Source organism: Sciurus carolinensis, chromosome 17 (assembly GCF_902686445.1).
Source record: "Sciurus carolinensis chromosome 17, mSciCar1.2, whole genome shotgun sequence".
NCBI classification, from domain to species: domain Eukaryota; kingdom Metazoa; phylum Chordata; class Mammalia; order Rodentia; family Sciuridae; genus Sciurus; species Sciurus carolinensis.
This window is the reverse complement of record NC_062229.1, coordinates 6,018,261-6,035,462: the sequence shown is the minus strand read 5'-3', so window position 1 is coordinate 6,035,462 and position 17,202 is coordinate 6,018,261.

Below are 17,202 nucleotides of genomic sequence, written 5' to 3'. Positions count from 1 at the left end.
CAAGATTAAGGGTAATCACTTTCCAGAAATGAGAACATGCTGTCTGTAAGTCAGAATTCTCTCTCCATATATAGAGCTTGAGGAATGGAATTCTCACAGGAGAATTTGGGAGCCTGTCACAGGGTCAGGTGTTTCTGTTTAGGCATAAGGAAAAGTGTTCAGCACCACCAGAGGTGGACAGCTCCACACCTGGATTCCTTGGTGTCTTCCTTAGTGGAGATTCTCTATCTATATAACACTTGTGACTGTGGGTCACGTGAGGAATACATTCATATGGCATGGTCATTGTTATCCCCTCAAACTACTATGTTTGAATATTTGGAGCATATGTTCCAAGTATATGCTTTATAAATAAGTACTGTGTGAGATTCAGATATTGCTTCAAGTCTGAAAATACAGACATAAATATTTCAAGAGCAGATGGCAATGTATTTCTAATATGCAACACAAAAGGTCTTGGTTCCAACTTACTTGTTCAAACACTATTTGTTTGGTGTATAAAACTTATCTGAAATATAAAAATTGCGGTTATATAATGAAAACATACATATAAATCATTGATTATAGCAAACAGGATTTTTGGAGAGTTCTCCATTCATATCGTTCTCTCTACTCTCCAATATTAAGATTTTTGCTGCAATCTGTTTTGTCCCTTAATACATATTCTTTTGGAGAATGGTAGAATAGATAAGAAGAAGATGGGTTCAGGGTAAGTGAAAGAAGGAGAGAAAGAGGAGGTGCTGTGGAATGAGACTGCATATAATAATTATATGCATATAGCAATTTTTCTTATTTATTTTTTGCGTGTGTGGAGTGCTTGGGGTTGAATCCCAAACCTCATACATGTTAGGCTAGTTCTATACCACTGAGCTGCATCCCATCACTCAAATGCTTGTTTTATAAAATCATAATTCCATGTATCCTTGCAAAATTTCTTAGATATGTCTACTAATGAAATTGCTTCATTGTGAATTAAAGACTTGAATATTTGTGTTATGAGTTCTATTTATGATCATTTTTGAATCATTTTACTTTGAGATTCAAACCTGCTGTTGATGAGGCAACAGTTAATTTCTTTTAATGCTGTATAGTTTTACACTGCACATTTTGAAATCAAAATACAGTTATCCTGTGCTGGCTTTGTTGGTCAGTGGTAGAATGCTTGCATACTTGTGTGAGGCACTGGGTTCAATCCTCAGCATCACATAATAACAAATAAATAAAAATGAGTTATTACATCCATCTACAACTAAAAATGTTTTAAAAGTACAATTATCTTGCCTGATGTTGCTGCGATGTTCAGTGGCAAGCTTTAAGTTCTTTGCGCATTATTTTAAATGATGTGTTGGATCAGACCCCAGGGCCTTGTACATGGTATGCAAACACTACCACTGAGGTATATCCCAAGTCCACATTTTGGACTATTAGGAGTCAACATATTTGAGTAATCTTGCACAGGTCCTCTGGTGGAAATAAGCAATATTTTTGCCCTTAAAGTGGAGTTATTGTGTATTTAAGAGCATCTCTTCTCCTTTGGGTAGTTTCAAAGTGTTTTCCTTAGTGGTTGAACAAATTTACACTCCTGAGAGCATTTCTTATGATACAAATAGTCACCAGCTCATTTGCATCACTCTTAAATATCTAGTGCATGTAAAATATTATTTCATTAAGTTTACAGTTTTTTTTTTTAATTTTGAGTTTGAATGTCTTCTCAGATACATGGACAATGTACTTTCCCATTTTTTTTGTAATACCTGTTTTTGTTATTTCTATTGAACTGCCTTTTTCCCTTTGTAGTTCATACAAGTTTTTAAGTGTTTTTAGTGCATTATAGTTATAATAATATTGGAATTCATTGCCCCAAACATGATGGTTGTTAGTCTTGATGTTGAGCTACACCCCAGCGCAGTGGTACAAAAGTGCACTTCAATTCAATCACAACTTGGTCCATTCAACTCTCTTTGAAAATTTCAATATCAAAGATATCAAGGATAGAGGAGATAAATGCTTGTAGTCCTGGCTAAAGAAGCCTGTGCCCCTGTTTCAGATTATTACCCCAAAAGAAATTGTTTGGAAAAATAGCACAACTGCAGTGCACATAACACCTACCAATGACCTAAGCATAGGTAGATTTGATGCCTCTAAGTGTGGGTGTCAATGAGAAATTATGGACTCAGGCCAGTTGTCTGTCCAGAGATTGATGGAGAACAATATAGTACATTCATATAATGTTGTTTAAATCATAATAAGAATGAAATAACGGCATTTGTTGATAAATTAAGGGAACTGGGGAACATCATGTTAACTGAAATAAGTGAGACCCAGAAAGTCAAAGGTCAAATCTGTTCTCTCATATGTGAAAGCTAGAGCAAATTAAGAAGAGGAGTGGTGTGCAGTTACATGAAAATAGAAGAGAGATCATAGAGTAGAGGAACAGAATTCAAGGGAAAATAGGAGGGCTGGGAAAAGGGAGGAATTGCACAATGAAATTGACCAAATTATGCTCTGTGCATATGTAAATATACCACAGTGAATTACACATTTATATATATCTTCAAAGCACTAGTTTAAAAAACAATCAATACATAGAAAGGAGACCAGAAGATTGGAGGGGAAGGAGGAAAGGAGAAGAAGTGGAAATACTCAGAACTCAAATGCGGCAAATTATGATCTTTATATGTATGATTACATAAAAGCGAACCGTCATATTTTGTGTAAGCATCGTGTACTAATAAAAACATTTTAAAAGATATTGTATGATTAAACAAGAACAAAAAGACAGAATTTTTTATGTTTAAATTTTATTTACTTATTTCTTCATTTTTTTTATTTTTACAGACTGCATTTTGAATCATTGTACACAATTTGGGGTACAAGTTTTCCTTTCCATGGTTATACACAACATAGATTCACAACATTCATGTAATCATACATGTACATATTGTAATGATGTCTGTCTCATAACTTAGAAGGCCAAAAGAAATAGATTTATTGAAAGCTAAGTTTCTTTGGTGAATTCCACTTCATCAAATATTGCCATCATTGATCTGTTATTATTCCCATATTGATTAATTTTACTATTAATATTATTGCTGCTATTTAATGGGTGAACTTCATGGACTAGTGATGGTTTAGTATAGTATGTATATTATATTATGTATATTAGTATATATATGTATATTAATATGTATATTAGTGTGTATATGTAGTATGTATGCATATAGTATGTATATTAGTATGTAGTATATTTAATAAATTTATGTAATAAATTTCACATGCTTTCCTATAAGGGTGATAAAATCACGCAGTTGAATCTTGTGACAATGCCATTGTGTTGGCACACATGACTAATGACTGTCAATTTCAAAGGATTCAGGGAAATCAAATAATATTGCAAATAATAAATATAAATTTAATGGAGCTGTTTATAAGAAGAGGAGAAAGAAATATGTAACTGGAGGATTCTTTACACATAGTCTATCTTTACTTTTAAACTGGTGGTCTGTATGTATGTTTTAGTATGTTACAACAAATTTAAGCCTACTGGTAAGTTTTATACACTAAATGTATGACACTTGATACTATGTTATTTGAGGCATATTACCTACTGCAAATGCATTCTCTTCTGTTCTTGAAATATTAATACCTAAAATCTTCTCAGATTTGAGGGCCTCAAATCCTTACAAAGGGCTTATTTATGAATTACTTCTTTAGACATCTCCACAAAGATTCAAACTCAATAGTCCTTCAGTGAGATTAATGAACCTGCATTATGAACATGGTCCTCAGGCGACTCACCTATGCAGGGGCTCTGTGGGCACCAGTGGAGGAAGCTCTGCTCTGGAAGACCATGGGGGAATGACAGGGAGCTGTCCACGAGTGTGGTGCTGAATGCTTTTCCTTTGTGCCACCCTCCCCGCCTCCTGCTCCAATAACATGCTGTCATGTTCTGCTGAGATTTTATTTCCACACATGGAGAGATGACTCTGAGAAGTTTTTCTCTTTGTTGGAAAGTAGTGATCTTTAACCCTACCTGCTTGCTTTCTCGTTCACTGGTTTTTCAAAAAAGAAAAAAAAAAAAAAAAAAAAACACCCTAAAATCTCATCCAAAACTGGCCTCTTTCTCCACGGAAAAATTGTTTTCCTCATAAATACAACATTAAGTTTTGCTTGACAGTGTTAAATGTTCACTGGATGTACTTTGGGAAACTGGCTTAAATATGACAACAATCACCTGAAGAATGTTATTCTACTTAATATTTTCCTCAAGGCTTCCCTCATATCCCTGTTCCTCAGGCTGTAGATAAAGGGGTTCAGCATTTGAGGGACCACAGTGTACATCACTGAAGCCACTTCAGTCTTCCTTGATGATTCAGTAACTGCAGTGCTAAAATACACACCAAAACCTGTGCCATAGAACAAGAAATCAACTAAGAGATAAGACCCACAGGTCAAAAAGGCTTTATATTTTCTGCCAGGTGATGGCATTGTCAACAGAGAAGAGACAATTTGAGTATATGAGAAAATGATTCCAGATAGAGAACTACCAGCCAATATGATAGAGAAAAAATAAACCAAATGTTATTGATGAGGGTATCAGAAGAGGCAGGCTTGATGACCTGAGCAAGTCCACAGAAGAAGTGGGGGATATGCAGGTCAGTGTGGAAAGACAGCCTCAGCACCATCAGAGTGTGGAGGAGGGCATCCACAGAGCTGATGCCCAGAGAGATCAGAACCAGTGTCACACAGAGGGAAGGATTCATGATGATGGTGTACATCGGTGTGTGACAAATGGCCACATAGTGGTCATAGGCCATTGCTGATAGGAGACATTTCTCTAAGACAAGAAAAGCCAGGAAAAAGAAGACCTGGGAGAGGCAGCCTGTATAGGAGATGCTGTGACTCTGTGATTGGATGTTGACCATTCTCTTGGGTGTGGTGCTTTTGCTCAAGCAGATATCAGTAAAGGACAGGTTGGAGAGGAAGAAGTACATGGGGGTGTGGAGGTGGGGGTCACAATTCACAGCCAGGATGATGAGCAGGTTTCCCAGGATGGTGACCAGGTTCATGGACAGGAAGTGGCTGAAGATAAGCGACTGCAGTGCTGGATCCTCTGTCAGTTCCAGGAGCAGGAATTCTAAACCAGCTGTGTTGTTTCTTGGTTCCATGCTAACGATGAATCTAAAGCCAAAGATGGGCGACATGACAAGAAATGCTGATTTCTGGGCTCAAGCAGCAGCAGCATGACTTAGGGACTTGTGGGAAATGCTGATCTTGGACCGACAGCAGACCTACTGATAATGAGCTCCTGGATGAGGAGTGCATGATTTAACAAACTTCCTCACATATAAACATTTTAAATTTTTTAAAATTTTATTTGTTCTAATTAGTTGTACATGAGAACTGCTCCTCAAGGTACTCTCTTTTAAATGAAAGCCCCAGAGACATTGAAATCCTTCACTCTGCTTCTCTCTCCTTCCTTTTTTATCTTCCTCACCTTCTTCCCTGGACTCATTTATTCACCCTCATTTTTATTGAGAATTAACTTTCTCACACATGGTGGAAAATGCTGAGAATGCAATAAGTAGATATGATTTTTGTTTCAGAACTATTTTATGCTGTCTAATAGAAATATATACATAACATTCTGAAGTGCATTGCATATTTAGGGAACTTATCTCCCTGTGGTGATAGGTGGCATATGATTGAAAAAACAAAAAGAAGTCACTGAGAGAAAATATAAAATTTGCAGGCTTGTAAAAATATACAAAAAGCAACAATTTGTGCTCAGAAAGATGGATAGCACTACAAACCTGTAGATCCTGTAGAACATGGATCTCCTTTGAGAGACAGAGGTAGCTCTCAGAGCAGAGATAATTTGGGGAAATTATTAGATTCAAACATGTTGAATTATTATCATCCTCTAGTACCTGTTTTGTAAGAGAGGCAAATTCTTTAACTGGGAATGGAGGAAGGCAGTCTATGATTCAACAAGCCCTCTGGATAGTGTTGATATATGATGATTTTTTTTTGTACCAGGGACTGAACTCAGGATGCTTAGCCACTGAGCCCTTTTTTTAATTTTGTATTTAGAGACAAGATTTCACATAAGTTGCTTGGAGCCTTGCTAAGTTTCTGAGACTGGCTTTGAACTTGTGATCCTCCTGCCTCAAAGTGTCAAGTCACTGATATTAGAGTCATGCACCATCCTGGAAATGTTTGACGAATTTTAAGAACACTAAAAAATAGTAATAAATCATGGGTACCCTAAAAATAAAAATAAATTGTGGGTACTGTGTCTTCAAGTGAACTTTAGGATATTTTCCTCTACTGCTCTCTCCCTCTGTCCCTTTTTAATCATTCCTCTTTTACCTCAACTCCCTTTATTGAAATAAATTTGATTTACTCCCAACCATCTTTTATGTGGAAAGTGCTGAGAAGGAAACAATTGATAAGGCATTTCTTTCAATCAAAATTATTCAAAGATATCTTCAAAAGGCCAGAATGAAATTTTGAATTTTGTTTTCTATAGCACTGATTCCCTAACTTTGGCTTGCTTCAGATCATCTGAAGGTTTTGCAAAATTGTACATGTGCTAGTTGTTAGTATCAATCTCCTTAATCCAAGAGGACACTAAGGCATGATGAGTTTACAACTTGAATGTGAGATCCACAGAGACCAAGACTGGGTTTGTGTTTAGATATTTTGACATATCTGATATATATCTGATAACCTTCTTTATGCCTCTGAATAGTACAGAACGTACATTCTTAAATGACGACTCAGACTTCATAGTTTTCCTGTGCAACTTTAATATTTTCTTCCCCATCAAAACCCCTAGTTTTTCTCTTGCCTTAAAATATATAAATCTCTACCCATGAAATTAACGTTAGCAGATAGAAGACATCCACCCATGTGAATCTGAGGAAATATTAGAAAACGGTACCTTCATAGTTGAAGCTCATAAAATTACCCCCTAGTATCATAAGCCATGTCTTTTAGCAGTTAATTCTAAAAAATTCAGGGAACTCATTATGGGATTCTCTGTTCTATCTTAAGTGAATTATTCTCTTATTTTGATAAGTTCTTCTCTTAAATGGCATATGTTTTTTTTCAAAAATCTGCTAACTGTAAAAGTACATGAAATAGATAGTTATTTAATAAAACTGATGAAAATATGAATGACTTATTGGTATTCAAAAAATAAAATATTATAAGATGAACACACAAGTTAATCAGGGTTCAAGTATAGCATTCTTGCAGAGAAATGTTCCCTGTCCTCTAGGGGAAGAACTCTGAAAGCATTACCATATGGTGTAACACTGGTCTCACACACTCTGAATGTTTATATAGATCTCCTACCATCACTTTGTATACCTTGAATATATGAAATTTTTTTGAATTTTGCTTAAATGAAATGTGAAGAACCTGTCGGGGATGTTTCATAAAGAGAAATGGATAGAACGAAGTGCCCACACCAGGGCTTCACTTATCAGACTCTCATACTGTCATTTCCTGTTGGGTTCTTTATGGACTGTCATGAACAGGTGGCCCTATTCCTTTCTTAGAAATTGGTAGTGTGTCAGGGCAGTTGAGAAAAGAGCAAAGAAAGGGACCATCCCTTCCGTGATGAATGAAAATATCAGGGAATTCTTTAATGTACTAAAACTATCCTTGGGAATGATGGTCAGGTAGAAAAAATGAAGGGATTATACCAATATATTAATGAAGAATTATACCAATATATTAATTCAGTATGGACATATGATGAAAGCATTCCCCTAACTAAAGGACTTTAGCTTCAGGAAGAATGTTGTTCAACATCTCACCTGGACATTGAACATGAAAGATGTGTCCTCAGAAAATACAGACAGATTAAATGCATCAGTGTTCTTTGTATTCTGACAACAGGAAAGATGCTTTATGAGAATCTCAGAATGGACTACACCCTGCTTATTTCAGGTTTGAGGGTACAAAAATAAAACTCACTGGAAAAATTAGCTCTAAAAGAATATTGGCAGCAACCTGGTCACACTGGCCACCTAAGAAGTTTTATCCTCACGATTTATTACACCAGGCATGAGAGCTGCACATGTACTCAAGTCCACTGCAGCTGTGGTCCAAAGCAGCTTCTGCTCATGCTGGTGACAAACCACATGGTGTCTTGGAGGACACTTTGGACTTGGGCTTTTTAATAATTTTGGAACTCTGAAGACTGTTGGCACTCTATGAGATGGACTGAATACATTTTATATTGTGATTTGGTCATGAACATCTGGGGACAAGAGGTAGATTATAAGGTTTGGAATTAGAATGTCTTGTCTACAACCCAATTGTGCCGAGTCAGTGGGTAGATTGAAGAAAGGTCAAAGACAGAGCATGAAAGTGGCATGTGAGACATATGATTTATTAAGGAAAGCTTGAAAGAGATCATTGACTAAACTAAGAAAGGTTCAGTGTCAGTAGGCTGAACCAATAGCACCTTTATCCCTCACAGTGTTTGCTGAGCAGTACCTCCTCTCCCTCATGGTGAATTGTGCAGAAGTAACTGATGGACAAGTGACACATATCATCCCCAGGGTGGACTGAGTTCCAGCTGGGTCCCCATTTAGAGAGGGTTTTTATGTGTTCGTCTGCAGAAGCAGCAATATCACTACCATTTACTTCCTTGTGTGACCAACATTCCCAGGAGCAATGTCCTGGCATACATGCAAGGAAGTAGCTTCTCCAGATACCAGTCATTTACTCTTGTTCCCAGTGGGCATAAGAGAAATCCAGAGTCCTTCAAGAAAATATGTGATGGTACATTCAAGCACGTTATTGTTCTCATTGTTTCTTTATCTTGTCTAGGTATTGGGGGAGAAAAAGGGAGCATATGGGAACATGGTGTTTTATTGAACCTCATTTTTTTAGATATTATGCATGCAAAAAACTCAGGCATTGACAGCCTAGACCCCAAGGCAGCCTTCTGTGGAGGTGGGACTTTTAAGCAATGATGGATCATTAGGGCTCTGACCTCATCTGTGCATTAGTCCAAAGGTGGATGCATTATAGCGGAGGACTCCTGGGAGATGGGACCCAGTTGGAGGAAGCAGTTCACTGGGGGCATGGCTGGGAAGCTTGACCCTCTGCGCAGACCTTCCTCACTTTCTGTCTGCTCCCCACCTGCCATGTGCTGAGCACCTTTCCTCTGTAAACTCCTCAGGCATGACATTTCTCCTTCCCAACCAGGGACTGAGTCCTCTGAAACCACCAGCCAGGATAAAACTTTTTTTTAAGTTGTTCATGTCAGGTATTTTGTTCACAGAAACAAAAGACTGAATAACAGAGGACAGCAGAGAGAGAGAGAGAGAGAGAGAGAGAGAGAGAGAGAGAGAGAGAGAGAGAGATAGATTGTGGAATGTGTTTCTATTGTCCCTTTTGAGGCAAACCCCAGGGAACCACCCACCTTCCACAGTAGTCTCCTTCAAAATGTCCTCCACCCCTAATACCACAGCAGGACTCCCATCACACCTTAAGTACACAGAAAGTTGGGGAATAAACACCCAGAGAGAACACTGTAAAAGCACAGACACTCAGAGTTTTTCTCCTTAATCACTAATAGAGGTTTACTGACCCTTAAACCTTTTTCCCTATATATTTCATAAAAAATGCTAAAACGTTCTCTTTCTTCAAAGTCATTGAATGTTTGCTGAATATTTGTGAATTTCATTCTCTCTCTACTTTTTGTTTTTATTTATATATTATTGGTGGTATGTTGCTATGTCCTTGCATTCAACACACGTGGGAAGATTTCAAGTTTCATTTAGTAGATGGAAATGTTGGTTCATGTTGACACTCATTGTAAAATTTTAAAACTTATGTAACTTTTATGTTTAAGAACTTCAATATTTTACTTGTTAGTCACTGTATCTTATACAATGTTAACTCATATTACATAAATTTATACTTTTCAAAGTGAATCATGTAGAATTTAAAGCCAGATGGCACTGTGATTTCTTTCATGGCCATCTCAATCTCGTGGAGACTTTAATAAAGGAAGAGTTGATAAAATGAGAGTCAGCAATGGGATTGCAAAACAATGTCCAAATTTCCAAGAACTGCAAATGAAATAGTAAAACAGGCAAACAATATGGTGAGTTGGCTGAAATCAAAGTGAGATAAGTGGGCTCTCAGGTGGAGAAAGAGACCACAGTAGATGGAGACCCAGATCTATGAGCACGATCAGTCATGCTCATCCCCTTTAGTTAGGTGAACAAAACTTCCAGCATATGCTGTACTACACCAACTAGAACAAAACATAATCAGTTTAAATGACACCCAACAAAAGAAACCTTTGTGGTTAGACTGCTTAACCAGAAAGGAGCATTTCGAACCCCCAATATCAAACACTTGATGTGAAATTTCATTTTAAAATGCTTGCTTAGGAACATGCACATCTATTCCCAGGAACATCATATATATGATCAGAGTTCATCCTGGGCATATCACCATCTTCTCTTCTCAGAGAAAAGGGGCATCTGCACCCTGCCTTTGGGGTGTACATATATTTGCTGTCATCACATGAAACTCCTTCTGTCTTGCTTTTGATGCATCTTGAAATTCTTTCCAGTGGTTAAAGTCAAGAACCTGCCCAGAGAGAACTGAGGTACATTGCCCCCTGGTGAGGGGAACTCCCTGAACCCCTGACTGCTGATTGAAGGACTCTCCAGATTTATTTCCATCAACAAGAAAGTACTTGCTCTTTGCAGGTAAGGAGGACATGTCTTAGGAGGAAATTGCCAGGGACAAATGTAGAGCTTCATTTTATATTCAATTGTTAAAAATTTCTTTATTGTTTATTGACATAATATTTGTACACACATATCAGATAGAGTGGGATGTTTGGGTTGTCAGATACACTGGGTGTTGAGCTACTTGGGTACTTAACATTGGCACATACGGTAAATTTCATGGCTCATATTGAGACTATTCAAATTTCTCCTTTTTAAGTATTTTAAGGTATATAAAAACATCTTTGCAAATTATGTTCACCCTATTTTGCCACAAAAAAACATAACTGGTTCTTCACATCAAACAGTAATGTAGCACCTGTTGATCAACCTCACCTTCTTACCCTTCCCTCTGCTTTGTTGAGATACTATCCCTGCCATGTCTACCTTCTCCAAACTGCCTTTCTTTAAGAGTGTGCTAACAATAGGATCTTTGCATTAGACACTGACTCTGGACAAGCAAAGTCACTCAAACCACTCAGAGTTTGCCAGAAAGATTGAGAAGTTACAGGGGAATTAAAAAGCACCTGGTCATTACATATGTCATCAACTTAGCAGAATGCAGTGACAGAAAGTGCAGGTATTCTGGCTAACCAGAAATCCTGTCCTTCTGCCTCACTCTAGAAAAACAAGTCCAAAGTACATATCACAGAACAGAGGCTGCTCCTACGCATGAGCATACTCACAGAGACCTTCATATCCCTGTTCCTCAGGCTGTAGATAAAGGAGTTCAGCATCTGAGGGGCCACAGAATACATCACTGAAGCCACTGCAGAATTCCTGGAGGAGTCAGTCACTGCAGAGCTAATGTACGCCCCAAACCTGTCCCATAGAACCACAGACAGGTGAGATCAAGAGGTGGAAAAGGCTTTATGCTTTCCTCCTGATGAGGGCATTCTCAAGACAGAGGACACATGTGAATGTAAGAGAAAATGATTCCAGATAGAGGAACACTTGCAAACAGAGCAGCCACCAAATACACCAGCAGGTTATTGATGAAGGTATTCGAACAGACCAGCTTCATGACCTGAGCAAGTTCACAGAAGAAGTGGGGGATCTCCAGGTCTGTGCAGAAGGACAGCCTCAGCGCCATCAGAGTGTGGAGGAGGGCATGCATAACACTAATGACCTGGGAGAGTAGAACTAGGAATACACAGAGACGAGTGTTCATGATGACTGTGTATCTGAGGGGGAGACAAATGGTCACATAGTGGTCATAGGCCATCACTGAAATGAGACAATTTTCCAAGCCAACAAAATCTATGAAAAGCAGACCTGGCAGATGTATCTGGTATAGGTGATGCTCTGATCCTGTCTCAGGATGTTCACCAGCATCTTGGGGACTGTGCTTGTGCTTAAACAGATGTCATTAACAGACAGGCTGCAGAGGATGAAGTACATGGGGGTGTGGAGTTGGGAGTCAGAGCTGATGGCCAGGATGATGAGCAGGTTCCCCAGTATGGTGACCAGGTCCATGGACAGGAAGAGGCTGAAGATGAGGGGTTTCAGTGCTGCGTCCTGTGTCAGTCCCAGGAGGACAATTCTGAAATAGCTCTTTGGTTTCTAGTTTTCATGTTGGTAAAGAATCTGAAGCAAAAGATGGGGTGTATCTATAAGAGCTTGTGTGACCAGCAGTAACACCATCATTTGGAAACAAGTTAGAAAACAAACCTGTGGACCACTTGATCTTCATATTTCTAACTCCAGAACAGTGAGTATTTAAAAGGTGATTGCTAAATGACCAAGATTCTGCTGCCTGGTTATGATAGTCCTCACAATTAATGCACTTACAAACCCCCTCCCCAACCTCTATACAGAGTTCAAGTGTGCTTTGTAGCATTTATCATGATTGAGAAAGGGCTGATTTCCACTCAGAAGGAAATGGACCCTGTTTCACACAGAATGACACCAGCAGCATGAGAGCTGGGGAACACCAGAACATCTATATGTGTGCAGAGGATGAGACAGGGGGTAGGAGGGTGTGATGACTGACCCTCATCATGTTTCTCCCTCCCTCGTTTCTTACCCTCCCCGCTGCTTCCCAGGAAGAAACTCTGGTGACACACTCAGCCTGGTTTCCCAAGCATTACTTAAGGGACTCGAGTTCATGGTTCCTTTCAGGAAAATCATGCTCATCATCAGGGACATTAGAGATGGAAGATCTGTCTCAGGAAGTGCAGAGAGACAGTTGAGTGAACATGCTCCTGTTCAGGAAGAGTCATCTCTGGGAGGAGGCTTGGGTGCTTTTTCCTGGCTGGGGCAGGGTGGCTGAATGAGGAGGTCACAGGCTGCTTCCTATCACCTCCATTTCCCTGGGGGCTCAAATTCCTAAGCTCCTCATTATATCAGACACTTTACTCATGGTGACCCCAGGAGTGCATATCCATGAAGACCAAATCTGTAGAAGTGAAGGCTCAGGAGGGGTGGATTCCTGACCCCTGAGGTCAAATCTATACCTTCAACTGTCTCTTTTGTTCCTGCTTATCTCCATTTCACAGACCTGGCAAATGAAACTTCTCTAATAAATTTCAGTATTGATTTTAAGTTGTAAATGAATCCATACTGTTAGTTAGATGTAAAGGGCAGTTTTGGTTCGTTGATAACTCCCAGAAAAGACGCTCCGCAGATACAGGTCTCACATGAGGAACTTTTATTCAAGCGGACAAAACGTGTCCGCTTGGGGGAAAGGGGAAAGGGAAAGAGAGAAGATGGCGCACCGTTCTTTGCATTGGAATTTCGCGGGCTGGGAGGAACCTATCACAGAGGAGAATTATTACAGACTGACTGATGGACCAATGACATATTGGAATGTAATGTACGGGAGGGGGGCAGGAAGGTTACAGCAACGTAAGCTGGAAATTCCTGTAACGGGAGAGGCGGGCTTAACACAGATTGACAGGTGATGCCTGTAGCTGACAGGTGATGCCTGTAGTGGGAGAAAAAAGGTGGCTTTATACCTAACATTCCCCCATTTCCTTTTTTATAAAAAAAATTTTTTTGGGTACATGGATGAAGGTCAGTCTTCTGTAATTACTTCCTGCTGGGGTGTGGATGTAGAGCTAGTATCATTGTGACAGGAAGAACTGGAGACTTGATAGTTTCTCTGGAGGCACATTTGCAGCCAGGCTCCAATTTTTGTGAGATCCTGATATTTCTGCAATACAAGTTGATTAATTGACATGGAAGTAAAAGACAGGGGGTGGAAGAACTGAGAAGTTGTTCCCATAACAAGGCCTAGCAAAGGCTAGAGAGGACAGGCCTTCATTTGGGAGCTTCAACATTGTCTAGGTCATCAGGAATGTGAACACAACATTTAATACTAGCAACATAGATTAAGCCTATTTGTGTCTGTAGGCCTTAAACTGACTAAAAACAGAAATTCTGACTCTAGCAGTTTCTCTTGATAGTTACTATTATTTTTAAATGCTCAAGAATGGCTATACTTTGGTTTGTAACTGATTTGCTAGGTGTTTAAGATTAAACTGGTCAAAGTGACCTGTTCCTGTTTGTTAAAGAGTCAACTAAGTTTCCACAGGGGTAACTCATAGAGAACTTAAGAGCAGTTTCTTAGTTCCATTAGTGCAATTGGTTAGGCAGGGTCTTTTCGATGACGTGACTTTCCTTGAAAGCACCAGGGATGTCTCCCTTTTTCCATGACCCTCCTCTGCAGCAGATGCACTGAGTTCGCTTTTTCTCTAGCAGTCTCATCAATCTCCTTGCTCAGGAGGTTGTGTGACCCAGAGTTGCAAAGCTTTTTGGAGAAGTCCTCTTGTTCCCTGGGTTCAGGCTGACTTTGAGGGCAAGACCCAAATATGGAGTTTTTCTTGGCCTCTGTATTTAATTTCTATCTTTAAGTTTGATCTTAACCATCAAGCAAGTCAGTCTCACCAGTCATAAAGTAAGAGTACTGGGCTTTAGCTTTAATGTCTATAACTTTACAGTTATTTACCCCCTTTTATCTAATTGGGGTTTACATTATCTGTTCTATAGGTGATGGCTTACTATTCCAAGTTAATTTACGGTGTTCACTCTTGAAGCAGTACTTCTGAAAAATATTGATCAGGCAACAATTAGAGTTTACAAGGAAAATACAAAATAGAATTACCAACAGTAAAACATTCAGTTTGTGCAATAGCTATCTTGAATTTTGGCTGAGTTCCATTTTTGCTACTGCATATTACACTCTTTCTTAAATGTTATTTTACATATACCCTATTGATGACAGGTCCTATAACAGAATATTAAATGATAGGGTTACCATTACAGACAAGTTTAATTTGGAGAACAGCAGCTTGATAAATTTTCTGCTTTAAAGGCTTGCATACCTGGAAAAAATGAACACATTTAATATACAAAGAATAATGTTTTTAAGTATGTTACTCCATGGAATAACCTTATAAATTAATTAGATGTCTCTAACAAACACATTTGAGTAATACCATACATGTTGACTCCAATTCACTCATCTTATTGTAGAAAAACCAAGATATTAGACAAGTGTACCAATAGTATTTGATGTCTCTTTTCTGTTGAAGAAAATTCCTAGAAAAATTGATGTTAGACATTTTATAAATATTAATATTTTATTAGTTTGACCACTTAGAAACTTGGGAGTTAATTTTAAGGACATTTTACTTTATTAGTATACCCAATTTAAATTGAACCTCATTAAATCACGTGAATTAAAAATATTTGGATCCATTTTTAAAAATTTAATTTTTATGCATGCTTATATTTAACACAAAAGCAAAGGCCTTGTAATATTTATCTCCATTGCAATGTAGCAGATGTTCAAAAATAACTCGAGTTGGATAAAATGAACTGATCAAAAATCATTAACCTAGGGCTGTAGGATCAAAATTGTGAGCTCAAAAATACAGCATTTAAGAAAAACAAAGTCCTGGAAGAAAAATGATAATGGTTATTAATTAAAGCATGAGAAAATGAGAAGGAAAGTAAAGGTGAAAGGGAGAAAAGAATTCTGAGTTGTAGCCCAGGAGAAATTTAAAATGGACACTTTTTTTCCTTGGGTTTGAAACTGGTCTCCTACTGAGCCTTTCTTCATTTACATTTCAATGTAACCCTTAACTGAGATCTGCATCTGAAAGGGGCTAATATGTTCTAGCAGAGACTTGATGCTTAGGACCTTTTAATTTCTTGAGTCTGTAGGGAGAGCTAAGATAAGAAAGAAAAGATTTGAAAATAAGGAATTAGCCAAGAGAATGTGTTCAGGTTTTACTCCCTCCATGTCAGCCTCCTCCAGTAAAGGAGCTAGAATGTGTGTACAAGACCACATGGTTGGGGAACTTGGTGGACTGAATGGAGGAGCGGAAGGAGAAACAGAATGAGGTGAACTCGGAAGGGAAAGAAAGGTTAAAAGGTGGGGGAGAAGCCAAGAGAGGTTTAGCAAGAAAGAAAGGAAAAACAAGAAGGGGAAAAGTTCATTTCCATTCACCAGGTTGCCCATATATGTACTTAATTATAACTAGCATAATTAGGCATACAAGTTTACTTAGTATAAAGCTAGAATTTAGGGTGTCATAAATAGACCATTCTGATTTACTATCTAAAGGACAATTTAGCTCTGATTCAGGGAATAGGTGAAGGGGTTTGAGATGGTTTAATAAACATCTCAGGGGCGAGTTTGCTGGGCTGGATGTCCCGAATCCCATGGTAAGCTGAGACCCACCTGGGTAGTGGATTTGGCGTCCCAGAATCCACGGTACCAGGCAACGAGAGGTTAAAAACAATGATTAGGTCGTCACCCGAAATCACTGTTTAACCGGGCAAAAAGCCGAGAGAGGGTTTGAAGACCTGGCCAGGGTTTCGGGAGGGAGCCGGGAGAGGAGGGGGAGAAAAGCCGCAGAGCAGCGAGAGGGACTAGCAGCGGCAGAAGTGAGTAAACTTCAAACCCTGAGAAAGAATCACAGCACCATAAAATTCAGACATCCATCCAACAACTAAGACCAATTATGAGGACCAAGGAGGTACCCCCACACCTCGGCGGTTGAGTGGCAGGAGCCACGAGGGGTGAAGCCGCTGGGCGGGCAGCGAAAGGCTGCGAGCCGGCGGAAGGAGCTGGGGACTGGCCGCTTTATAATAAGGACGGGGGCTGCAGCGGACTGCAGGTGGAGGTGGGGGTAGCCGAGATGTGTTTAAATGGTCAGGGACCTGCCTAAGGGGAACTCACCAATTTTGGAGTCCGGTGTTGTATGCAGAAAATTGGGCATCCAGGTAAATGGAAGGTGAGCCTGAATCTGCGGGCGCAGGAGAAATCTGATGGGGTTCCGCTTGCTTAGTCAGTGGAAAAAAACACCCATCCCGGGTCTTTCGGCACCAGATGTTAGTTAGATGTAAAGGGCAGTTTTGGATCGTTGATAACTCCCAGAAAAGACGCTCCGCAGATACAGGTCTCACACGAGGAACTTTT